The 13,772-nt window shown below is 46.7% G+C and overlaps 1 long non-coding RNA gene across 1 annotated transcript; it reads left to right on the plus strand.

Annotated features, from left to right (window-relative positions):
- The first annotated feature begins 4,504 nt into the window (after positions 1–4,504).
- On the plus strand, positions 4,505–13,481 carry LOC133272799 (uncharacterized). Its single transcript, XR_009744573.1, has 5 exons — positions 4,505–6,768; positions 8,863–9,059; positions 10,346–10,502; positions 12,068–12,574; positions 12,645–13,481. It is a non-coding gene; the product is annotated as an uncharacterized LOC133272799 (long non-coding RNA).
- The last annotated feature ends 291 nt before the right edge of the window (positions 13,482–13,772 follow it).

A 13,772-nucleotide genomic window follows, 5' to 3' on the forward strand; every position in this document is an offset into this window, starting at 1 on the left:
TCACTGAGCTTGAGTCTTTTGGGTGCTGCTTTACTGCCTTCAGAGCTGGCTGATAACAGGCAGTGACAGAAACTGGAGGTCTCCCATGCCCAGGACATCCAGAGCTGTCCTTGAGTCCTGCCCAAGGTCCCAAGCCTTGCAAATCAAATATGCTGCATGTCATAAATCATCTATGAACTTCTCCCATCTCCCATTGACCCCTATGGGTGAAAGCCAGATGCTCATGGTAGGACTACAAAGTGGAAAAGCTTTTTTTCTCACCTCCACCTTCTTTTGCCCCCAGATCTTGACATTGCTACAATCCTGTCTAACTTCAGTAACCACCAAGCAAGCAGGAGAACAGGCAGGGTACAGGGAGGAGAGAGGTTTTCTCTGCTAGTGAAAGCCCCGGGTTGAAGATAGGCAAGGTTAAGATGATATTTTGCTGGAGATGCAATGAGCGGTTCTGGGCTTTGGGGTTGTTTCATTTTACCTTTTCCTGTGTTTTTTTTAAAGGTGTATTTGAAGCATTTTATAATTATTTATACAGCAGAGACTGTGTTAACACCTCAAGGCTGGCTTGAACTCTCCTGGGAAATGGAGGTGGTGCACGGTCACCACGCGGACCTCGTGTGTTGCTACTGAGGATCCTGACACCACAGCTTGTTTCCAGGTACAGGTTCAGCCATTGTCCATATTAACCATAGTGTTTGCCACTGCACCCCCATGGCTGTGTGATGCTGGGTGATAGTGGGTGCTTCAGTGACTAGCCTCTCGCAGCCTTGCCCAGCTGGGCACCCAGGCACCCAGTCCGCTGCTCACCCCAACCCAACAGTGCTCCCACATGGATCTTTAAGCAGGGCCCTGTACAATATGGGACACCCGTATGGGAGACTCAGCAGAACTCCCTCTTTCTGCGCACACAAGCACCAGTCCCAAAGCAGGGCAGGGAGAGGAGCTGGCAAGCACCAGCTGTTGGTAATGAAGCAGCAGCTCCCATTTCTTTCATGGGAGTTGATGATCCTCACCCTCCCTCTCATTGCCCCTCCTAATTTTCAGATTCACCATTTCCACCGCAGCTTGCCTGCACCCAAGGTGTTAGTCCCATATATTTAGTAGAAGGCCCCATAGTCCCACAATAGTTTATGTAAAGCCCAACCCATCCTACCGAAGACACTCATCACTCTCCAGGAGCACATAAGGGAAGCAGGGATGCCATGCCTGGCCAGCAGGCTGAAAGAGTAGGTCTCCTTTTGTCCCTCTTTACTGGGAAATGCTCCCTCCCCTTCTGAAGGTGGTTGTCCATGTCCTCTGTTCTGGGCACAGACATTCATAGTCTTTGCCAGTGTGTGGAGCTTCAGCAGTCAGGAGTGGAGGGCTCCTTCCTCTCCCCTCCTGTTTTTGCTGTTTTCACTTATGTTTTCTATGTCCTTTTCTACTCACAGCTCCAGGCTTTCTCTTCACACGTGCTCCAGAGTTGTCTGAGTTGCTTCATGAGGACTTTCTACTCGTGCTCTGCCCGATGGTGTGTGGAGGTAATTTGCTGGAGGAATAGGAGAGAAACCAGGAAATGCTTCAAGTTACATCCTCCATCACCACCTCCCTGCAGAAACACACCTCTAGAGGATGGAGCTTGGTGACAAGGTAAGCAGAGAGGTTGAACCAGTCCAAAGTGGCACCCTCAGTGCAGCCAACCAGGTTCCCCCATCGCAAGCAAGCTGGCTTTGGGGGAAAAGGGGCAGTGGTTGGGGAAGTGTTTTGGGAAGACACATGGGGATGAAAAGCAAAATAAGGAGGAAAATAAGAGAGAGGGATGTAATTCTCCTCTTTAGAACAGCTGGTTTCTTTGTGTTACTCAGGAAAAGGCAGCTTGAATAGGTGCCCAGTGCAGCCTAAATGGGTGCCCTGTGCAGCCATGGGTCCTGCGTGGCTGAGTTACTGAAGAAAAGCTTCTCTTTTAGGGAAGAATAGGGAAGGTCTGTGTGTGTGTAAGTCCTTGGCTGTGACCAAGGCAAGCCTGTGATTAGCCAGCCCCTTGGCCCCAGTCTTTCCTCTCCACTCTCACAGTTCTGAGGACTCCAGTAACCTGTAACATTCATCTTGTTGTGTAATGCAAACATTGCACCATGCCAGGCAGCTGATAAGAAATCACGTCTTACTTGTAATGAGGAAACTTGACATACCCTTAAAGAATGGGTAGGGAAAAGGCAAACATTTCGGAAGGTGCCTGCAACGGGATATTTCTGGTGCTTGAGAAGGCACAAAGCGAGTGTGGTTCATGTCAGGAATCATTTCCATCTTCCTTTTAATGAAAATGTAATAACTGTACAATTTAAACCAAAAGATTAAAAATATTGCTGTAAATGTGCAACAGCTTGAAGAGCAGCTTGGTCTTGAGGAAGGCTTTTACCTGCTCCACCAGTAAAGCAGTCCCACACGGGCTGCGAGAGCAAGGTTTCTGGTGGGGTTATTTTTCCCCTTGTGATTTAGCTTTGAATTTCTTGATCAGAATCAGCTCTTGGATCAGAAGCAGCAAGTCCCCAGGACTGTTTCACCTGGCCCAAGGAAAGCCAGGGACATTGCAGTGGTTCTTTGAGCTCCAGCTAGAAATGCAGGTCCTGATGTTTGATGTACACTGGACACCAGCAACCAACTTCAAGGCAACCATTGTGTTGTTGGGTTCTTTTCTGCTGTTCTCAACAACCTGTGCACCCTGCTGGGATGATGGCATTGATGGAGTATTTAGAGATCCTCTGTTTGACGTTCTGGTGTCTAAATAGAGATCCGTATTGAAAGGAGAGAATGAAAATGTCAGCTCAAGCACTGCAGTGCCATGGTTTCAAGCCTCTCCAAGATTTGCCTAGAGAAACAGGGTCCAGCCTTTGACTAGCTTTTGACCATGAGGCCTGAAACCCTCTCTTGTGCCTCTTGTGCCCATGAAGAGTTCCTAGCTAAAGGCGGTAGGGTGATGGCAGTTTGCTATTGTTAGCTTTAGAATTGTTTGTTTAAAAATGAAAGCACACTGGAGGATATTTTTACAAGGATGACAAATGCAGCATTGGCTCCTTGTGCCTTTCTGTTGGAGTCTTTGGTAGCATCTGATTTTTGTCCTGTCCTGGTAACGCAGTCTCACAGCGGTAAAGCTTACGCCCTCAAGGAGACAAACAGATCACAGTGGCCTTGCAGAAGGTCTGGGTTCGAATCACACCCTGCTAGAAACCTCCTGTGTCAGGAGGAATCTCTTGCCTTCCTCTTGCTTTCTCCACTGGGACAGCCAAATTATTGTTGCTTCATTTTCAGTGAGGGTCCCTGAGGCACACAGAGAAGAGAAGCTGTTGTGCCATAGCTTTGCCAGTCATGGTGGTTGGGAAGATGAAGCCCCAGTTATCCAAAGCTTGAGTAAGATGGGAAGAGTTTTATAACAGGCCGTGCTGATGTATGTAGTGCTATTTCCAGAACACACATAGAGCAGGGTAACTCTAGTTATTTATCTTATGTGAAATTGGCAGGTTCTTAATATTGTTGCTGAAGTGTGTTTCCTCTTTGCCTGCACGCAGAGACTTTGAGCGATGCTATCTCACCTTCTTCTGAGTCCTGGCAGTCCTGCTGCTAACTCAGCCCTTTATAAAGATAAAAATTGGCAGCAGGCTCCAAGAGCAAGTGTGCTGGTGTGGTGGGGATGGGGGTTCGGGGCTGTGTTTTCTCATTCCTATTTGGCTGCCCAAAACTTACCTTAACCCCCTGCAATCACTTAGAATCTCCTCTGATTGGAGAGGGTGTTGGGTTATGCCCATGTTCATTGATCTAATTGGTTTCCTATCATTCATCTTGTTCATTCTAATCTTAATCATGAGTAAACCCCCCTCTTGATGGGAAAGCTGCAGGAGGTTTTGGCAGAGCTGGAGTTACCATTCACTGGAGGGATGGATGCGGTGGGCTACCTGGGTTGGTGTCCAAGCCAAACTGGAAATTCCTTGGTTTCTTTGCAAGCAAAGGAGAAAGACAAAACCCTTTTCTTAAAGTAATTCAAAACTTTATGTGCAACCTGGAATAAACATTTTCTTTTGATGTCAGGGTCAGTCCTTGTGAAGGAAAGATCATTATTTTAATAGCACGTCAGTTGAGGAAGAAAAGGGCCTTTTGAAAACCAAACCAAACCAGAAAGCGTTTCCAGTTCCTCAGGAATGTCTTTCCCTCTATAACAAACAACTGATTGACAGTTTCAGCTGAAATGCATGAGTAGATTCCATGTCCAAAGCAGACTTTTCCAGCAGAGTTACCATTTTCTGAAAATAGCTTGCTTTAAGCCTTATTTTTTGCATCTGCTGTACATTGCAGAGGCCAGCTTCTCCAATAGCCTCTACATCTCATCAGCTATTGATCATTCTGTTAGTAGAGCCAGTTATATTTGTGCAGTTATATTTCTGCACAGATAACAATGAGATTTAATATAGGTTTGTAGTCTTTAGGACTGTCAGGACATTTTGTGGTTCTGTTCAACACTTTGGATATCAATGGGAATTCCTTCTCCATGGGCATTCTGGCTGAAAACCTTAAATGCTCACATCTGAGGATGTGTAGTCAAATCTAGCTTCGATGCAACTTTTATTAACCAGATGGTAACATCTTATTTACACTTCCCATATAAAACCATCTGTGCTTCTGCTGGGGAGATGCTGTCTCTTGCTACACTTGGGAGTTTGGCTGCAGGGGGTGTAGCATTGCTTTTGTTAGCATCCGGTCTCCCTCTCTCATCAGAGCTGAATATGTAACACTGGTTTTATTTAACCTTGTTTTAATTAGAGGGTTACAAAGCTGCAGTTGGCTCTTTCTGCACCAGTCGGTTGGCACTCTGGATCTTGCTGCCTTTAAACAAAACTGAAATTTCTTGCCTTGTTTTCCCTTGGTATTGAAACTGCAGTCGGCCTCCTCTGTTTTCATCCAATGGCTCCTGCATCTTGCCTTCTCCACCACTAAATCCTCCTCTTCCTCGGTATGAAATTCTAGCTCTGCTTGACATCAGCCTCACTAAGGTCAGGCCTTCTGCCTGGGTGTTTGTTTTCTTTAAGCACTCATAGCTTGTTGCTGTGCCCAACATTTCCTTGAGCCAAGTTCAACACCTCCATCTCCACCATCTCTGTTGCTTTTCTATGAACTCCCTTGAAATCATAGCGTTGGGTGCCCAGAAAGGTCTGTGCTATTTCAGGTGTTGTCTAACCAGTAACCTCATGGAGAAACTATTTTGCTCTCAGCTTTGCCAGTTGGTTGTGTTGTTTATTTTTCTTGTTTCACTGACAGATCGAGTTGCATTTCATGTCATTAATAAAGATGTAAAAGAATATCAAACCTAACAGTGACCTCCGAATGGAATCCACCAGCTCTGCCAGCAGTGCACTCTCTTGGTTGCCTTCTTGCTTTTCTCCCATCTAGCTCTTTGCCTTCATGGACTATTCCCATCCAAGCCAATTTGAGTTAATCTTATGTGATGGGAAGAGACACTATGCTAAAGGCTTCATCACAGTAACAATCAGATACATGTGGAAACCAGATGTTGTCTTCTATGAACATTTGCATAATTTGGAAAGGAATTTGAAAGGAAATTTGTTTCTCTTCTGTGTCAAACCAGACTGAGATTTGCTACAAAGTGAGATTTTTTTCAGTGAGAAAAAACACTCGGTGATAAAAATTGGCTGAATGACATTTTTATGTTAATTTAAATTATTTAAGCTTATGCAAAACTGAAATGGAAAAGACAAAATACTCCAATAAAATCAAAATACTCCAAAAATGCTGATAAAATCCAGCTGTGCTGACACAATGCAAGGTACCTCCACAGAACAGCATTTCCCAGCATAAAACTTTCTGATGAGAGCAGTATTGACTTGTATCAATAGCCTCTGATATGTAACCCCCAACCCAAGGAGAACTCTCATTTCCTGGAAGAGATGTCTTTGCAGAGGTGCGTGTCTTTTCTCATCTCAAGTATTTAGTTCTTTTCAAATCTGCTACAGACAATGAGATTATCTTCAGGAAGGAGGGGGTACAAACCAGCCTACAGCTGCCCTGGGCTCAGCAGGAGCATCCTTGCTCGGGGCTTTCCCATCTAACAGATCTTATTTGTATTTCAGGCTAACTCAGGGTTCTCTGTGGCTTGCCTGAAGAAGACTGTGTTGGGAATATCAGTCAGGGTCAAAGCAGCCCATTTGCTTTGGCAAGCATGGTGTGAGTGTAGTTAGCTGAGTGGCTGACCACTGCCTTCACTCTGTGTATGGACAGTCCTGGCCATTTATCTTGGGTGATGGCCAGCAGTTCCTGCTAGCCTCATGTTACAGGGCTGTGTTTGAACTCATCTCCATCGTCCCAGGCATCCACATGTGTGACACACACACATGCACCATGCCACAGATGCTGTAGATTGGCTGCAGCTGAGATAAATATTATTCCTATATCATGATGAGGATGAAAATGTCCTTTTGGAGGGTTTGGAAGAGGAGGCTCGGTTTGTTGTGGTCTGCCCTTGGGCTCCTTTTGACTTTTTCTTTCCTGAAAACAGGAGAAAACCCAGCCTGCGAACGAAGGGGATTTCGGTTCTCACTCAGACCTTGATCAGGAAAACAGAGCACATTGTTTGTGATGGCAGCCTCCACCAAAACAGCTCAGGGGCCAAGTTAAGGCTAAGGAAGAAATTCAGCCTTCCCAGCAATGAGAGATCTGCGTGCTTTCTTCCCTTGCTTCCACTGGTTTCTGTGCATGCAGTGCTCTGCTTGCTGTGGCCACATCATCTGCAAGGTAAGGAGAAGCTGGTCACCGTCAGTGGTTCAGTGCTGAGCTGTGATTGTCCTTTAGTGAACATTGTACGCTAAATTAAAGGACATTGTCCTCTAGTGGGCAGGCAGGCTTGGGTGCGTTTTGGATGCGAGCTCCAGAGGAGAGAACCCAGTGCAGGACATAACAAGACTGAGTATGATGTGAGCCTGGAGAGGTGTGAGGAAGCCGGTTGGTTGTGCTGCTGCGCACAGGGCTGGTCCACAGAGGGGCTTCCTAGGGTGTGAGGCATGAAGCAAACAAATAAGGAATTAAGAGATAAATTGGAGCTACCACAGTGGACCTTGGCAGAGCTGGGCTTAGGGCTGGCGTTGCAGCCCAGGCATCATGGCAGACTTTGAGCCTTATTTAATGCAGCAAAATGATGGCAGCACAGCCATGATGCTGAAATTCAGCCAATGTGGGGCACCCCTACTTTAGCAACCAAAAAGCCGGTGATGTACATGGTGCAAACTCTTGTTCCTTCTCCTAGCAAGTGTAAGCCAGGGTGAGTGCGCAACCGTGTTATAGTTGCTTTTACTGGCCAAGTGGGTAGGTGCACCCCTACCTCTCTGTCTCTCTCTGCTGCAGTGGTCCCTGCAGGACAGTGTGGTCCCCAGACAGAGAGGGGGGACCCTTCTCTCCCCATTTACTTGCCTTTGCTATCAGGACAGCTGCCTGCCTCACTCTGAAGAGGTTACAGTCATGGTTTATACAGAGCCTGACACTGGGGGTCCTCAGCCTGGAGGGGAGAGCAGGGAAATGCAGGCTAATTTAATTGATAGAAATCCTTCCATGGATTAAAAGTTCAAGCTCTCAGCTCATGTGTTTAACTCCAGGCACATCTGGTTTCTCTGCTAAAGACTCTTGCCCTTGGAGGAGATCTAAAATCATGTCAAGATCCTACTTAATAGGGGGAAAAAAAGAGAACATGTTGAACCACACCGTAGGAAGGGAATGCTGCCGGGCTCCCCATCACTGCTGCAGCATTGCCCGCCACTACCCAGGCTCTGTGTGCCCCCAGCTTTGCCCCACACAGGATGTGCCCATCTTTCACAGCCTGGGGTATCCCAGCCCCATAGTCGTGGACAATGTATCATGGAATAGACAGTGAGGGATGGATCCCCACTACAGTGACAATGTGATGGCAGGTCCCTTTCCACTCCCTTTGTGTGAACGTAATGAATTGTGTGTGACATCCCACACAGGGTTTGTGAATAGGGTTTCCAGCCAGGGTGGGTGGAGAGGTGGGTGTTTTGTGGTTCCCCCAGCCAGATGCGCTCTTCTCCTCTTCCCATTGAGTCCCTGCCTGTGTTAAGTTACTTGTGGTGAGTAATACTACTCCTCGGACACATCTTTCAGGAAAAAGAAAAGGACTCCTCCTAGGCTGCTCCAGATATGCCTGCCCTTTGAATAAAGCAGGAGCAAGTCAAATCACTGTGCTTTGATTCCTTGCTCCTGACATCCATACTACTAGTGCTGGGACTTCTAGTGCAAAAACTCTTGCCCCAGTGCAGGTGGTAGCATCCTTGTTTGCACCTTCTGCTTCCTGAACCTCGAATGTACAGGGAAGGCTTTTCAATGCCATTTCCCAGGAGTGACAACTCTGTGCCATGGGGAGGAAGCATTTCTTTGGCGACTTTCCCTTCCAGCAAGATAATGTTTTAGTGATGATCTGGCAGAGCTCATCACACTGCGTGTGCATCCCAGTGTTTGATGGCTTAAAGTGTGGGTGGTTTTAAATTAGAAAACATATTTAATAATTTATATTTTAGTATTTTTCTTCATTTTGAAAGCTTTGCACAAGCTCAAAACCAGTTCCAAAACTGAGCTGGAAACCCCCCTTTTGGATGGGTCTGATTCCCAGCTCTTTTACTACAGTTAATTACCTGTGCTTTGCTAGCCCTAATCTTGAAATCTCAGGCAATTTGGGATACCACATTCCAGCATGAACCTGCACTGGAAATGGAAGTAGCCAGGCACTTCCTATCAAAATGCTTCCTGCTGGGGAAAAGTCACTGTCATCATTTTCTGCCTATAAATGTGTTGTCTTGCTTTTGTCTTTTTATAACATTTTAGGTCCCATTCCCCTTTCTATCCCAAAGGGGTTGGTGGCACAGCCTCTAATCCTCAAAATGAACATCTTAGGGGCTGGAAGACTGAAAATCCCTTCCCTGAACTGTGAGGGAATCCTGCCTTGCTGGGGAGTTGTTCACAGGCAAAGCGGTTTTTACTGCGTCCATCAGATGACTTTGGAAATCAGATGCAGGAAACAGGTAAGACACCAGCAGAAATCAGGGTCCCAGGATCCAGCACCCTCCTTCTGTGTTCTGATTCCATTACTGTGGGGTTCATGTCCCTGGAGGTTGTGGCTTGGATGGGCAGGGTGCTGGAGGCTGTGACGTCCTGCCTGGGGGAAACCAGCAGAGCCACCCCATGAGGTCCCCTGCAGCTCTGAGATCATCTGTTTTCCTGGCGTCCAAAGCTGACTCGGTGCTAACACGTGCTGCTGCTTGGCCTTCTTTATTACCATTACATGACATCCAAAATAAACAACGCCTGAGGTCCCTTCTGCCCCTTACCCTGCACGGGGCTCCAAATAGGAGCCGCGCTTGTGCTGGGGGACCTGTATTCCCTGGGCTCCACAGGCGATGATAAATCACCTGGCATGGAAATGTCTTTCAGCCAAGCCCTAACCTGTTTAGTCTAATGGGCAAAGCGAGCCGAAACGAAAGGCTGGTTGGCAGCTCTGCTTTAAACACTGTGACCGAGGCATCCCCCATCCTCCTCCACAAATAAATCACAGTTCAAAGGAGTTGGTGTGGCAGCAGCTGGGATATTCAACTAGAGCTCGAGCTCAGTGTGTGCTTCCAACCTATCCCTCACCCTTCATTAAGCACAGAAGAGGAGTAAGAACCCATCAAAAGTGGGTCTCAGCCTGGGGTGAGTGTAGGGCAGGGCTTGCTTGGCAGCTGTGGGTGCAGGGGGATGGAAGGGGTGCAGCAATAGCAAAAGCAATGGGACCATGACTCCAGTTTGCTGCTCTTTAAGTTGCAAATCTGTCCCAAAGGGCAGCTTGATAGATTTCATGTACGGCTGTTCCTGCCCTGTGAGGTCTCCTAGAAGTGCCATTTCAGTTTGTATATCTTTCACTGACATGTGTATTTAGCACTCATTAACCACTTACCTTGAGCTAATAATTCAACTTTTGTTCCAAACTCCAAACTTCCTCATTTCCATGAGTTCTTGGAGCCAAAGAGCCCATTTCTGACAGGTTCATTTCTGAGAGTTCGCTGTAGCCTTTTGGTTTATTTGAACAGTATTTTCCATGGGGTTTTTTAAAGGTTAGTCATAGTGAAACCATCTCATGGTTTTAAACCCAGAAACAATTCCTACCCATTTCGAGTAAAAGCAAATTCAGAACATGGGTTGCTTTTTACAAGGGAAAAACTAATTCATTACATCTAGGTGCTTTAGCCAAGCTGACTGCAGTTAACATTGCTGTTCCTGTCTGTGTTCTTTCCTGCTCTAATTTCGGGCTGCTTTCATTGTTTTGTTCTAGATTCAATGGCTGATGATTTGTTTTCCATCTATTTAACCTTCGTCAGCAGATAAACTACCAGGAGTGACAGGACCTGGATGCGGAGTCCTTACGCACTTAAGCACATGTGTAAACCTGACTTCTGTTCGATCTAAGCCTCTGTCTCACATAAATGCAGGTAGGATTAGGGGTGTTCACCTCAGGCAGGAGGGGTTATGAGTGCGATGCAGTCGTGGTGGGGAGTACCCAGATGTCTGTGTTCAGCTCTTCTTCACTGTGGTTTCCTGCTTATGCAGAAACTGGAATTGATGCAACCAGTCAAAGCAAACACAGACTGAGCCATGGGGTTTCTCACTATAAACGGAAACTGACCTCAAAGATGATTGCAGCCAAACCATCCGTTTGCAGGTGAACTCAAACCAGAATGAAGCTCTAAAGCATGGTGAGTAAAATAAGAATTTAAGCTGCTTCACAGTGCCCAGATCCCCTCGGATGGGGAGCCACAGGGCTCCTGGCATGGGGTGTCCCCAAGAGGGGACCTAGCACCTCCCCTTCTTGGGCAGTGCTGCACTGTTGGGGTTAGGGGTTGGGAGCTTTCATTGCTGTCGTTCCTGCTGCTCAGCTGTGTAACGAGGGATGTTGCACATGCACAAGAGATCCCCACAGGCTGCAGGAAAACAATAAGCAGCCCAAGCTGAGTAGGAAGTGGATGGAAATCCAACCCAGCAAAGTGAGAAGTGAAGCATTCAGCCTTGGCTTGACCCTGCACCAGTGACGCTGATAGCTGGGCTATCGCCCGTTGCAGCAGGCTTAGGCCAGTCCTGGGAGAAACCCAGTCCTAGAGCAATGCAGGGCTTGTTCAAGCCTTTTTTCCTCACACAGCCCCTGCTCCCCCCATATCCCCATTTTTTTTTCCATTAAACCCATTTTTTTCCAGGTGAATTCCACACATATGTCACATGACTCCTATTTTGAATAGCTGTGTCAGTGCCTCCAAACAGTGACTTCCTGTTCAGTCCAAGGGGTTTTTCCTCCTTTCCCTGGAGCTCAATAGCAGACAAGAACATCCCAAAGGCACCTGATGAAGATCATTTCCAAGTCCTCAGATGCAATAAAAACAAAATCAAACACAGTGCTGGAATAAATAGAGGAGGAGGGAAGGAGGGACGATTTCTCCCTCTGTTCAGGTCATTGCTTTGGGCAGAGCCAGCTCAGGAATAAGAAAGAACTGAATTGGATTATGAAAATTTCCATTCCCTGCTATGACTGGATATCACTTAGTTTCGTGTGGCTCTGCAGGGACAGGATAGCTCCCTCCTCCTGGCTTTTTCTTCTGATCCTCAGTTATGTTTCACAGTGATTGTGAAATCCAGTGATTTCACTGGATTGTAGGATCAAAATCTACATTGCATTGGATACCTAAAAACCTGAGTTTAGTCAAATGAAGCCTAAGACTAGTTCCACATTTTGCATGTTCAGAACTGACCTCTGCCTGAGGTCAGCTGCGTCCTCATAGGAGAAACCTCAGCATCTTTAAACTCACTTTACATTGACATGGGGCAGGAAAATATTATTTGTAAGTTTTGGTCCTGAGACAGATCCTATGAAATAGAACAATGTTCCTTGTAAGTTTGTCCTTGTAATTGTCCTTGTAAGTCTGTAGGTGTTTCTGAGAGCTGGGAACTTGTGATCAACCCACCTTTTTTGGGGGGGCGGGGATAAAAGTTACCGGTTTTGGTTCAGAATCGGGTGCAAAGCATCCCTTGCCTGGAGCATGGACCGCTGGATGGGTGCATCTTGGCTGAGCCATGGTGAGCAGAGGTCCATGGAGTGGTGCCCAGCAGTGCAGCGCAGGCAGCAAGGCACGAGCTCTGCATAACCACAGCAGGTGAGTGTGACGTCTTTTGGACTCGAGGTTAAGGCTGCATCTGCTCATCGGAAACAGATTTAAGGAGCAGATGAAGGATGCAGAGGGATAGCAGGAATATCAGATCTGTTTGCTCAGGGAAGGGTCATTTTCCATAACACCTCCTTCTTATTGTCCTCCCCTCAGCATGGAGTCCTTCTACAACCTTATTTTTTTGGGTTGCCAAAAAAACCCAGAGGGAGTCACTCTTTTATGAGCCATCCCTTCCTCCCTTTTATGCTGTTAGGAATTTCCCCATGTGTGAGTGTCTCACAAATTCCTTTTCATTATGTTGCATCCAAGCGAAAGTAATACATCCCAGTAAGTGAAAGTAATACATCCCAGTAAGTGAAAGTAATACATCCCAGTAAGTGAAAGTAATACATCCCAGTAAGTGAAAGCAATCCATCCCAGTTTGGCTTCTCTAACACTAGCAGATGGAGTTCATAGTCTCCTCTTTTTTAGGGTCTCCAATACATCAGCCCCATCACCTGCAGAAGAAGAATGATCTCTGGTGAGAACCAGTTATCACCGCAGCCCTTTCTGGCTGGAAGGAAAGGTTTACCTTGAATCCCACTTAGGCGTGGAGTTTCAGTTAGGAAACAGCGGTTACATCTGCTGAGCACACACATGACAATGTGGGTGATGTGTTACTGCACTGTCCTCATGGCTGGGGCAGCAGAGATGTGGGACTATGGGTGAGATAAGGGGTCAGCACAGCAATGACTTGGAACTATAATCCTGGCATCTCAGCCCTGTGTTGCTGCTGCATCTGCGGTTGCAGTAAACACAGAGCTGAGGCAAACAAGAAGTGGTTGAATGCTTTCCAAGGGAGTGATTTTCTTTTCTCCTGTGGTAAACTCCCCTCATTCAAAATGAAAACTTTCCAGGAGACAAAAATCAGCTGACAAAGATTTTAGTTGAGTTTTTCGTTTGTTTGTTTCCAAATGTCTTTTTAATGAGTCAAGAGCCATGTCAGATCGTGTAAAATTCAGAATGAAAGCAAGATGTGTCCATGTTGCCATTCAAACAGAGCTGGAAGGAAGATTATGCAGCCCGTTCCCCTGCTCCTGCATGGGACTGAATATTCTCAGGGGGCGGATAAAATGCCAAGGAATGTTGATGTTCCTTTTGCTTTGCTTTCATTCCCTTCCCCAGGCTGCACTCTCCCTTTCCACATCAGTTAAGTGCACGTTAAATGCCCTCTGCTAGCCCTGGGTTGTAGCTGGCCTGAATGAGAAGTGCTCCATTACAAACCTGTGTTAAGAATATCCTATCCCAGAGCACAGCCCCTGCATGTGATGCTGTCCAGTGGTGTCCCCAGAGTCCCTGTCCCAGGCTTCTGCCCTGCTCCGGACCTGATCCCACACAGGATCTGCCACCTTTCACAGCCCTCTTTGTCACCAGGGCTTTACCAGTCAACCTAGGAAGTCATTTATAGCAGTCCTACAGAAACTTCTTTATATCTATTAGCCATTTAAACCAAACCCATACTGCTGCTACTATTGGATCTAGCCATTGAACGAAATCCAAACATTTGGG

This window comes from Pezoporus flaviventris, unplaced genomic scaffold (assembly GCF_033815535.1).
Source record: "Pezoporus flaviventris isolate CSIRO_AGI_PZ_B2104156 unplaced genomic scaffold, CSIRO_AGI_Pfla_v1 ptg000001l, whole genome shotgun sequence".
Lineage (NCBI taxonomy): Eukaryota > Metazoa > Chordata > Aves > Psittaciformes > Psittacidae > Pezoporus > Pezoporus flaviventris.